The following is a 13107-nucleotide window of genomic DNA, read 5'->3' as shown; positions in this document are numbered from 1 at the left end:
ATAACATACTTGATTTATCAAGTTTATTAATATAAGGCGTTACCATTATTATTTTAGTTTCTTTTCTGTGTGTATAAATAAACTGTTTTATAATAATGTCCTGAGAATAATATGATTATTCTTAAAAGATCCTTAGTCAAGTATTATTGTTGGATAGGACAACGATAATGCATTAAGACTAACATACAGTTGATTGATGATAAAGAGTTGTCATCGATATGGAATGTCAGAATCGATGCATGAATATGTGTGTTAGAGAGCAACATATTGGACTGACCCATTATGAGTATGTTTTTTGGATTATTATGTAATTGTCACGACATTACTCATAGTGATTAATATGTATATGATCCTCAGACTTGAGATCATCATAATCCCAACATCGTGAGTAGTATATCTTGATACAGCCAAACGTATACCGTAACTGGTTGTTCTATAAAGGCTGATGTTGGATATACCACAATCGATGTAGAGCGATATGGTTGGTTGATATAGAATAAGTCCCTCCTACATAATGGGAGTAATATCTTAGGCCACTTGATTAAGTGAGACTAGAAATGCATGGCTATTCTCAAATAAGTTGATATGAGATGTCATACTTATTTGTATATCGTAGTTTGCTTAAGATATCAAGGAACACGGAATGGATTATGCAAGTGTGACTATTCCATGACTTGTGTCCAATCTAGAGATAAAGGACTTAAGCATTATTGCATAAAAGGTTAATCATAAAAATGTTATGTCGAATCATGATCTCTTGTGACATAGGTAGCAATGATGCATTTCTAGATGCCACTCATTGTTTGTAACATTGGAATCGTTCTAGTATTACTGCTAACGTTACAGGAACCTACAGGGTCACACCCTATAGTTGAAATGAACGGAATAAGCCATAGTTGGTATTATTTTTGGGGGTCGCTTGAATTAAATTAATTATAGAATTAATTTAATTCGGTAATCAAATTTCCAACACATTATGTACAAGGTTGTTGTATGCATAATGAGGACTTTGGTTAGCATATGAATTCAAATAAATATATGGTTTACCGAAATTATATTATAATTAATGTAATTATAATTTTCGGTTTAAAATATTATTATATTTATTTAATTCCTAAAAACCCTAAAAATAAAAGATTTATAAGGATCCCATTTTTCCTTTGCTTGGGTCTAACAGCCGTCAAAGAAAAATCACTTTCAAAACTGTTTTGGGGATTTCTTCCGTTCGTAGTCAACTGGGTGAATTATGTAGAGGCCGGGATCACAATAGATTGTAGCTTGGTTCGATAGCAGATCAGACTACTCGTTGTTGAGGCGTTGTTATCTACTCTGAATAAACATTAGGTAATTTCGCAACCTTTTCACCCCGATTCGTTCCTCACACATGGATTCCTAGTTGGGATCACCGAATTATTATTTTTCCGCTGCGCCATAGGGGTGCCGGCGATCCAACAGTGGTATCAGAGCCACTTGTGTGATATGGACTCTAGTTTAAATTCTTGGTTGACGCAATTGTATGAGATGCATGCTTCAATTTTATTAAATTTCTGACTGTTTGAATCGTTTAAGAGTAACTTGATAACCGCTTCTTTTGACAATGGATTAAATGTTAATCATGGTGTTATGGCCTATTCGGTTTTATGTTATTACTGTTAAATGTTAATAGATCTATAATGGTGCGATGGTGGTGTTGACAGTTTCCAGTAAGAGTTAACTGGTTAGTGGAACAAGGGTTGTTTCGGCATGAAACCTTAGGGATTAAAATCCCAAAAACGCGATTCTGTTGATAAAAGTTATCAAATCGTGGGGTTTCATTTGAATGGGGTATGGTCCATAAAAGTTGATGGGCCATAAAAGTTGAAAGGATATGTTTTAATACACCTTAACAAAAGTGTTTATTTATGTATGCTATTTTTGACATGCACGGTGTTTGAAATGCATAGTTATAGCCCGATAGCCCATTTGATAAAAGGTTGTAATTTTATAAATACGGCCTGCGTGTCATGCCTTACTACTAATCTCTTGTATTTCTCTTCTCATCTTACTCCCTCGTATGTAAAACGAGTTTCTATATATTGTAATTTGCAAGAGTTGCTGTGGGCTAGCCGAAAAGGAAGATGGGCCAACCAGTGTGGACTGATAGCTTAAAAACTGGCTTACACCTTTAGGTTTCCTTTTGGTTCTCCCATTGGCTTGGGTTGCACCACCTTAGTTTATGGGCTATAACTATTGCATTTATTTATTGCTTTATTCATGTATGAGATGCTATGGATGTCTAAAGCATGCCAAATTTTAAACATTTTAAAATTTGATAATAATGAACCACAATAATTGATGAGATCAATTAAATGGCTAATGGACTAAAGTAAACCATAATTGGTGAGATGGAACGATCTTAATAAAATCCCTCTATTAAAAAATTAAGTCAACATAACCTTCCAATTTTACCCTTATTAAGGCCTCGATCAATACTGTGTAGGTTCTGCTAAAGCGAAGTACTAGTATTTATCTTGGTTAAACGCGAAGAATAAACAAGTGATATTTGCTGGTTAAAATTGGATAATGACTTAACTAGGTTATTCTAATAGGATTAGAAACCTAGAGGCAAGTAATTTGGATAAATCATAAGATGATTAGAACAAGAGTTGTTCACCAAACTTTAGGAGTTACATATGATGCAATTAGCAAGTGTTGCTTACCTAGATTGAATGACTAAGCTTGAAACCCTATCTTGCATGCAGAAGGGGTGCAGACCCAAACCCATCGAGGTTGGGGCGCACCTGCACGATGTAGGCGATGCGAAATGTCTAGGCTGATCGAGCCCAAAATGGGCCTGCAGATATTTTAGCTCAACATTAAATTTATTTTTTTCTCACCAAATATACAAAATCTGATTTAGAAAGAGTTATATGTTGATTTTATTTTATTCCAATCAATTTGATTTGATTTTAATCAAATTGATTTAATTGCTCATTTAATGAAGATTTTGTATCCTTATTCATGGATATTTCCAAAATTCCTCCATATTGAATGCTTATAAAAGCCTAAGAATTCTTCAGAATTTTTTACAGACATACACTTTTTCACAGTGAGTTTATTTTGTTCTCTAAAACTCTTCTGTTTTAATCTCTATATTTTCCAACGTTTTCGGTGATAGAAGAAGGCAAGGTTTGTTCGTTGATCATTGCAGAGGTTCTACCGCTTTGATCATTGTGTTGTTGTATCTTGGGAGACAGCTGACCAATATTTATTCAAATACCGTAGGAGCGGCTGGATCTATCTTAAGGAAACTGTGTAAAACAGGCCTCAATATCTAGTAAAACTCGATTCTTCTTTTCAATTTCTGGTTTTCATTATCTTATTTATTAGTTTTTCGTATATGATATTTTAAATACAAATTATTCAATTTATTTTATTTTATATAGATATTTATTTATATTTATATATTTGTTCGTTAACGTGTTTTTTCCAACAAGAATAACCAAATAATTGAATAGGCTTTATAGTTAAGTTATTAAAGCACTCCTTAGAGGTCCTAGGTTTTATCCACTCTTCTCCCATTTCTTTTTTTTTCCTAGCAAACTATGATGAATGTCACTCCAAAATATATATTAAATAACGTAGAAAATTAACAAGAAATGAATAGTAGCCCAACGATTAAGATATTAGTTCCCCTTAAGTGACCAAGGTTCAAGCCTCCTCTCTTATTTTTTTAATTTCAAAATTTTGGCAAAATATTAGGAAAATTGTAGGTGACACCCCTAGGATCTGATCTATTTTTGACATTCATAGTTGTTCGTCTATGTTTTAGCTTTACGAATATGATATTTTCTGGGAATTTCTATTAATATCAAGTGCTATTCCTATTTTGGCTTTTCTAATTTCTGGAGTTTTAGCCCCTATTAGAAAGGGTCCAGAAAAAGTTTCTAGTTATGAATTGGGTATAGAACCAATGGGCGATGCTTAGTTACAATTTTGAATCCATTATTATATGTTTTCTCTAGTTTTTGTTGTTTTTGATGTTGAAACTATTTCTTTTCCATAGGCAATGAGTTTTGATGTATTGGGGGTACCCGTATTCGTAGAAGCTTTGGTAACCTAGAAATTGACTAAATTATTTCCTAATTAGAATTCTATCAACTTTTTATCTCATTTTCCTAATTAGAATTTCAATTTTCCCCTTTTCAAATCCTAATAGAATTGCTGTCTATCTTTCTATTTATTCTCCCTTTCTTTTCCACCCTTTCCTTTGCAAAATATTTTCTCTACATTACTAAAATTATTTTTGCTTTCCATATTGAATCAATTTCTGATAAATCGATTCTCTACCGATTTTTGAACTCTTCCTTAATATCCTCCGTAATTCCATCAAGTTCGGTAAGTACATCCTGATTCAAAGTTTAGACCCTGAATTTTTGTAATATTTCTAATTGAAACTAATCCTTCATACGATCTAATCAATCTTTTTTGGTTCTTGCCAAATCTTTCGATAAAATCTTGATAAACCTTGACATAAAACATTAACCCATGTATAAATGTCATTTGAACGACCCATTTTAGGTACCCCGAACCAGATTCAAACGTGAGGAACGTCGCTCAAGATCTCGATAGGTGTGTGCTCTTTTATAAGAAAATCAAGGTAAAATCGAGCCTAAAATAGACCACACGACTAGCCACACAGGCGTGTGGGCTGCCCGTGTGGACCATATGACCACCTTGCACTGCCATGTCCCCCTGAAACACTAGGACTTTCGCTTCTCACATGGCCTGCCACACTGCTGTGTCTTCCTTGTAGGTTGATTTTGCAACTACCACACAACCACAATCTGTCATACGGTCATGTAACTCCTTTCACATGGTCTAGGGCTTTTCGCACGGTCCAATCAGATGGCCGTGTGTCCCCTTCTTTTCAAATTTTACAAGTTTTTCCACTATTTCTTAGATTTTATAGTTTTTCCCATATTTATGTAACACCCTATACTCGTCCCGATTGTTGAGCCCGAGTAATAGGATGCACACTACCGTCTCATCATCAATAAAGTATAATACATCTCATTGTCATGCGTTTAACATCATAATCAAATATCTATAGGAGGTTTAAGTCTAATCTACCCTAGACGACATTGAATTGTACTAAACATACATTAAATGGCCTTATAACAAGTTAGAAGCATGCCTAAAGACCATTTAATGTAAATTCCTAAAAGATTACGTAGGTATCGATACTAATTCGATGGTATCAGTATTTTTCATAAGGGGTATCGATACTGTTTAGAAAATAGGTAACATTTTAGCATTCTGCTTCCCTACAAGATTTTAAGCCAACATTTTACCGATACAAAAGCAAAAGTATCTATATTTTTAGCCCGAGTATCGATACTCGAGAATTGGTATTGATACAATATTAAGCTACTAGCTTCTTGCACATACAAAATAATATGAAGGTATTGATACTAAATACCAAATTATTGATACATCTGCACAAAACACCAAAATTCACAGAAAAAAGGCATTTATCATAACCATACCTAAACCAATTCAGCATGCATTTATAAATTCATAATTTGACAAAAAAAAACAATCCAAAATTACAGCTTAAAGCATCATCAATAGTTTAAGCTAAGCAAACCAATAAACTAATGTGAAACATCCATAAACTCTATAAGTAATAAAATCAAGTAATTGTCCAAAACATCGTGGTAATAATTAACCAAAAATTTACCACATTTCCTCATTCCCACAATTCAAAATAATAGCTATACAATCACCTACTCAATTACTAAGTCTAACTTGGATCACTTTCTTGGTATTTCTGCATCGCGCACACAACAACACTAACTATCTACAAGGTTTAGAAAGAGTTGGTGAGCTTAAATAAGCTCAGTAAGTGTCAGAACAAGCACAAGGTATACACAACATAAAAGGTTTAAAAAGAGCATACTACAACACATTCACTACCATATTCTAACCAAGTTAAAATAACATATTCATGCTTCATTAAATCATAAAACTAGCATATACTCTCACATGCAATTACACTCAAGTCGTATATATATGTAATTCGTTCAGTGATAATTCATCAAGACAAAATAATGTATTCATGCTTTAATGACCCACAAGTTTAGCTTATATATTCACATGCATTTACACACAACATTTTCATATATTAATCAATTACTGATAATTTGGCAACTTGGAAACAGGAAACATAAAAGTGGGCTCTATCACTACACATTGATACACAAATCTCTATCACACCAATAACTCAAAGAGTCTAACATATCTAATAAATGTAGTATAAAGCTAAACATTCTCCAACACACCAGCATATCCCAATGAATGGAGCTTAGCTCGACATTCCCTTATCTCTCCTATTTGTCCCAAGGCCTCTTTACCCAAAACACAAAGGTGAGTACTCGCAATCCTATGGCATGCCAACTATATCCAATGATTTCATGAGATCACAAGGCCATAGTATCCACAAATACACACATTTAATTACTGTTCGTATGCACTTAATCTCTATTCATAAACATCAATTCGCATCACAATTTTTACACATAGCACATTTATCGGATTCACATTTAATTACACTTTAAGTGCCACAACTATGCTCATTGAGCCATCACATATCTGTTCACATATGAATGCATTAAAAATCATATTATCACATACAACATACCAATATTCAGTTACTTTACTTGTGTAACACCCCTAACCCATATTCGTCGCCAGAACAGGGTTACAAAGCATTACCAGAATTTACAGATCAAATAACAGAAATTTCATATCAACTAGCATTCATATTAGAAACAAATCAAAATCCACCATATTTTCCCTTATGTGAGCCTTCGAGACCCAAATTACGTGTTAGAAATAAGTCAGAACTAAATCAAGTACTTAGAGAATTTTTCAAAAAACATTAAAATTCTTTTCAAAGGTGCAAGGGACACACACCCGTGTGGCCAGGCCATGTGTCTCACACGATCAAGAGACACACCTGTGTCTCAGGCCGTGTGGGCATCTGGAAGAGGGACAAATGACCGTGTCCCAGCCTGTGTCTAAATTTATGAGCTCTTTGATTTGGGTCACCGGCCAAGCGACACGCCCGTGTGCTAGGCCTTGTGAGCATTCTATTTTGCACTAATTAAAAGATACATGGGACACATGACCGTGTCACCTGGCCGTGTGTCAAACACGACTGAGACATACACCAGTGTGGACGAAATAAACCATTTTTCTAGCAACATTTGTCACCCAATTTATCTTCAACCTACATCAACACTTTTGCACATCATCAAGCCATATAAAACTACTTAAAACAAGCCAAACTCAAGTCTTAAACATAACATATATCCAAGAATCCATACTTACCAAATTAACCAAATACGCATATAAACATATTTATCCGTAATATGCCAATCCAATCCAACCATCAATACGCTTATAAATTATCCATCATTCAACCATACCAAGCACACATTAAACATGATAATGCCACATATATATACATCCAAATTCATGCCATTCAAATGGCTAATTACAACAAAATGATTGCATGCCATCATTGGCCAAATGAACTTATACATGCCATTATAACCAAAATAGATTTACCATATATACCGAAATGGGCCGATGGATAGTGTGATGTAGCTCTAACTAGCTTCCAACCTTAGCGAGCTTCCAAGTTACTATAAAACAGGGAAAATAAAACAGAGTAAGCATTTAAGCTTAGTAAGTTCATATAACATGGAATTTAACTTACCATTTAATTACATTTAAGGTAAGCATACAATATATATATCCAAAGCAATTTAGCCAATAGCCTAAACACATATCCTCATCAACCATGTTAGTCATGTATTTCATATGAATATCAAAAAACATGTATGAGCTCAACAAATATCAAATTTCCATTTACATATACTTTCCACATCATGTGTCCATATAACATGTACAAATCATACCCATATACTTCAAGTATATACCCGTAATAATTCATCTCGAATTCATATTGTCTCATATCAGAACTTTGCCCATTGAACCATTTAAAATATCGTTGATACATGGGTAGTACACACGTAGTGTACAAATTTGTAATCCATCAATTTATATACAGGTATACCCATATGAGCATGTAATCGGGAAGCTCTTCTGAGCCGTGTAATAGGAAGCTCATGTGAGCTGTATAACGTGAAGCTCTTGCGAGCCAATTATTGGGAAGCTCATATGAGCCATAAATGGAAAGCTTAAAAGAGCCATTAATGGGGAAGCTCGTGAGAGCAATATAACGGGAAGCTCACAAGAACCAGATAATAGGACACTCTTGCATGCTGTGGTGTCTTCGCAACATATGCAAAACCACAACCAATTCGGGAACCCTTAATGACATGTCATTTTTATCCATTGAATTTCCAAGGTTCAAACGGGACTTAGTACTTGTCGGATATGTGATCAATACTTATACATGGCAATTATACATTTCACATACATATCATTCAATTTAAACGTATAAATATACAATTTAGTTACACGAACTTACCTCGACAAATACATGTAGATTTGTAAGCTACTAATCTGATATTTTTTCTTTTCCTCCATTCAATTTCGTACTAGGTCTATAAGGATCTATACGAATGAATTTAGCTCAATTTAATACAATTCACATTCAATTCAGTCCAATACACATCTTTGGAAAATTACTATTTTGCCCTTATACTTTTAATTACTTACAATTTTGTCCCTAGGCTCGGAAAATTAAATTCATACAATTTAATCCTTATTTCAAGCCTAATCGATTTTCATATATAAAAATAGCAGCCCATGTATTTCATAAAATTTATAATTTTTCCATGAATTTTCCATCTTTTCAATTTAGTCCCTAAATCATAATTTCATCAAAATTCTCTTTAAAAAAGTTGTTTATCTATCAACAACCTTTCATTTTCTACCATAAAACTTCATAATTCAACTATACTCATCCATGGCAAAACCCTAACACTTTAATAGTTTTGCAAATTAATCCCCGAGATAGCTAGATTAAGCTATTACGATCTCGAAAACATAAAAATCATTAAAAAGTGGACAAGAATACATACCTAATTAAGCAAAAATAACTTACTTGAACCTAACCTCCATGGCTAGTGTTTCCATGTATTTTTTTAGGAAAGATGATGAAAATGATTATATTTTAATTATTTATTTCATTTATCATCATTATTTTATCATCTTTCCAAAATTAACCTTAATAATTTCTTAATTTCTAATGATGAATAATCATCCTTATCTACTAACTCCTCAAAATGGTCTATTTTCCATATAAGAACCTCCAATTTTAAATTTCATAACTATTTGATACCTTTAGCTACTAGAATTCAACTTCGCACTTTGTGCAATTTGGTCTTTTTCATCAAATTAGACATATAAGCGCTAAAATTTCTTAACAAAATTTTTATAGGATATTCCTATCATAATGTAGACCATAAAATAATATTAAAATAAATTTTCTTCTAACCTCAGATTTGTGGTCTCGAAACCACTGTTCTGATTTCACTAAAAATGGGTTGTTACAACTTATCACATCAACGTCACATTCCACAATTTAACACATATGTACTTACCATTTTCTGCACACTTTCACTGCACATTTATATTGCTAACACAACATCATCACTGTCATTTGGTGTAACGCCCCAAAATTTCTAATTTCGTTATTGTGAAAATATGACACAAATTTCTGTCAACTTTAGTGGTTATGTGTTCTGTGAGTGTTTGGGAGGTCCCAAGTTCAAGCCTTCGCTTGGGAAAATTTTGGTATTTTGAATGAATTGGGTCTTACTCTTGTTCAGTAGGCTTTTATTTGATTGTTGGGTAAATTACATCAGAATGGACCTACTGGTCTGGTGGTTAAATGGTGTGTTATTATGGTGGAGGTCATGGGTTTGAATCTTTGGGATGGCAAGGGTTGTATTTTTTTGCTCCTAATTTCGGCAAGATTTGTGTTGAACTAGATTTTTGAGTGGTGGATGTGTAGTGGGAAGTGGGGGAGCCATTTTAGGAGTGAATTAGGGGATTATAGAGGAGTATATCCAAAATCCGATCATTTTTTTCCTTTTTCGAAAAAAAAAGAGTTGTTTTTCTCTCAATCTTTCTTACATTTTCTCCACCATATTTGTCGAAATTTTATTTTTTCTTTGCTTCTTACTCGGTTATCTTTTCTTTTATTTCCTCTACTACTGCCGAAGTTCCCTTGTTTCCCCCAATCCATTCTTTCCTCTTGATTTCGTACCGTTAAGCAACACTTGTGCAAATTCAGTAAGTTGTTAGGTATCATTTTAAGATATTATTTTGTGTTCAATAGTCTAATTCTGGGGTGTTGGTAGTAGCATTTTGCAAGGATTAAGGCTCTCATTGTGATTTTCGTAAACGTGCCAATTTAAAGTTTTGCAGTAAGTGTTCATCGTTTTATGGGTAAGTATTTTCGTTTTGGGATTTTGATTAATCATGAGGTAAGACCTATTATGGTGTTATTTGTTCAATTATAGGCTTTGGATTGCTTGAGGACAGTTTTAGCATTAAACAAAAATAGGTGTGTACCTGAAAGGCAAAAATAAGGGATTTAGTGAAAAGCCAAAATTGCTTGCTGTTTGGACAACAACAGTAGGTTGACTTTGAAATATCGCCATAAATTTTGGAAATCGAATTAGAGGATGAAAAAAATATGGAATTAAAGCTTCTCTATTCAAGTTTTTTCATAGAAGAAATGGTGTTAGTAATGGAATTGTAAATCGTGAGATATAACAAACTTTGTAAGATAAGGGCAGAATGAATTCAGATTCCCCTATTCAGATTTTAAAAATAATCAAAAATTGGAGAAAATTAATTAGGGGTTAAAATTTACATTTTTAAAATATTAATGAGTATATTTTCAGTAGAAACAAATGGAAACATCATTCAAATTTTGTACTAATAGATAACTAATTTTTAGCTAAGAAGAGTTGAAGCTGTCAGACAGCAGAATAGGGGTAAGTTTAAAGATTTTACTGTACTTATTGGCTAAACCAAAAATTCTGAAAATTTTATGGTAGAAAGGTATCTGAGTCTAGTTTCAAAAACATCAAGCGGATCTTAATTCAGAATTCTGTAGCTCAAGGTATAAATAATTTAGTTAGAGTGATTCAAGTAGATAGCTTTGAAGGATCATATAAGTAAATAGTGGAAACACATGTGAATAATAATCTAGCACGGGTTCCATTAAATGGATCTCGAGGCCAATGCCAATTTGGGCCATGTGGGCCACACGGGCGAACATCATGGGCTTGTCGGCCCATTTTCACTGTTTTATTGCTAAGGTTGCACAGGTCGCCCGAGTCGACTAAAATGACTGTATGACTGATATAATTAATCCTGATGATGTCCCACTGATTTGATACTATATGCCCTACTTACATGCATGATATTATGTTATAGCATGTCATATCTGTATATTTCATTGCATTGGGTTGGCGGATTGTAGTGTTCAGAGGAAGTGTCCTGAAAGGCCTCGAGCCTAATTTACTAGCACCTCAACTGTAAACTACTGCCTAATGCCGTATTTGGTGCTACATGGAGTGTAGGGATGGGTGGGTTGATTATATCCCCACATGGAGTGTAGGGTTGGATGGAGATGGTGTGTAGAGGCTGGATGGGTAGGATTTTTGTGACTTCATATATGTTACTGCTACTTATACTGTGATGGGCTAAAGCCCTACTGCTACTTATATTGAGATGGGCTACGGCCCAAACTGGACTGGTACTAAATTTTATATTGAAAAGGGCTCAAGTCCAAACTGTGATCATCTGTTTACTGCCTGTTCATTTGTATGGGGATTACACACTGAGTTTATGTAAACTCACCCCTTCTGTTTAATTTGTACAGGTAATCCCCAGATTTAGGCAGATCGGTGCAGCGGAGGACTCAGTGGTGGCCACACGACTTCTTTTACACTGTTTATTACCTATTTATGATTTTACTTTTATTTAGGAGTATTTTGATGTAATTATGGCCTTTACAGATTGTGGTGTAAATTTGGTTTTTATATGGTTTTATGATTTAAATCTACTAGTGTTAGGTAAACTCAGGTTTTCAAATGAAATTAATGTTTTATCAAAAATACCACAAATACGCAAACTGTTTAAAAGCTTCAGTGATAAGAAAATTTTTTTAAAGTGAATAATGATTTGTAAATGAATAATGTTTTGGAAACGAACGACACGATTTAAAATTAACATAAGATGATGAAAAAAATGGTTAAATAGAAATAGGGATTTAGGGACGACATATTTATAAAAAGCACTACCTTGTGACATCATCAGATTCGGCCATAATGTCTAGGCTGGGTCTGGGGTGTTACATTTAATGATATCAGAGCCAGATTGCAAAACTCGACTGTGGATGTTGGTTTTTAAGATGTGATTTCTGAGAACTGATTTCTAAATGTTTTTACTGAAAGTGTGGTACACCGAGTCTCCGGCGCCGATCTAGTATGTTTTCTGAAACTATGAATTGTTTAAACTGAAACTAAAATTGTCTTTGATAATACATCCTGAAACTGCTAAAGGTAGTATGTACTGAGACTACTATAGATAGACTATACTAAAAACACTTAAAATAGTGTATACTGAGACTGTACTAAAACTGATAGATATTGATTGACACTATGATGTATGAAACAAACTTTACACTTCTAATATTGTTTTCATAAAATATCTGTTAAATAACACTGGCATTATAAACTAATGCATAAAACTGTTAATACCGATAAAACGCAATTAGACAATGAGCACCAGAGGTTCTCGTGGACGGGGTACAAGAGGCAGTGGTAGCGGTCGTAGAGGTATTTGAGCTGGGTCTTCGTCATTTGGCACTCTACCAAATTTGGATATGAGTGAGATGCTAGTGTCGCCTGCTACTGAGACTGGGTCTCAAGATTGCATGGCTGGGGACAATGCATTGTCCTAGGCTATACCAAGGATTTTGGAGAGGGTCGCTGGGCCCAATACTGGTTTTGGGGCTCGAGGGCCAGTTACGAAATGACTCCGGTCCAATGAAGCTGAGCTCTTTATAGG

Source organism: Gossypium raimondii, chromosome 13, assembly GCF_025698545.1.
Source record: "Gossypium raimondii isolate GPD5lz chromosome 13, ASM2569854v1, whole genome shotgun sequence".
Lineage (NCBI taxonomy): Eukaryota > Viridiplantae > Streptophyta > Magnoliopsida > Malvales > Malvaceae > Gossypium > Gossypium raimondii.
Note: the sequence above shows the minus strand (reverse complement) of the source record.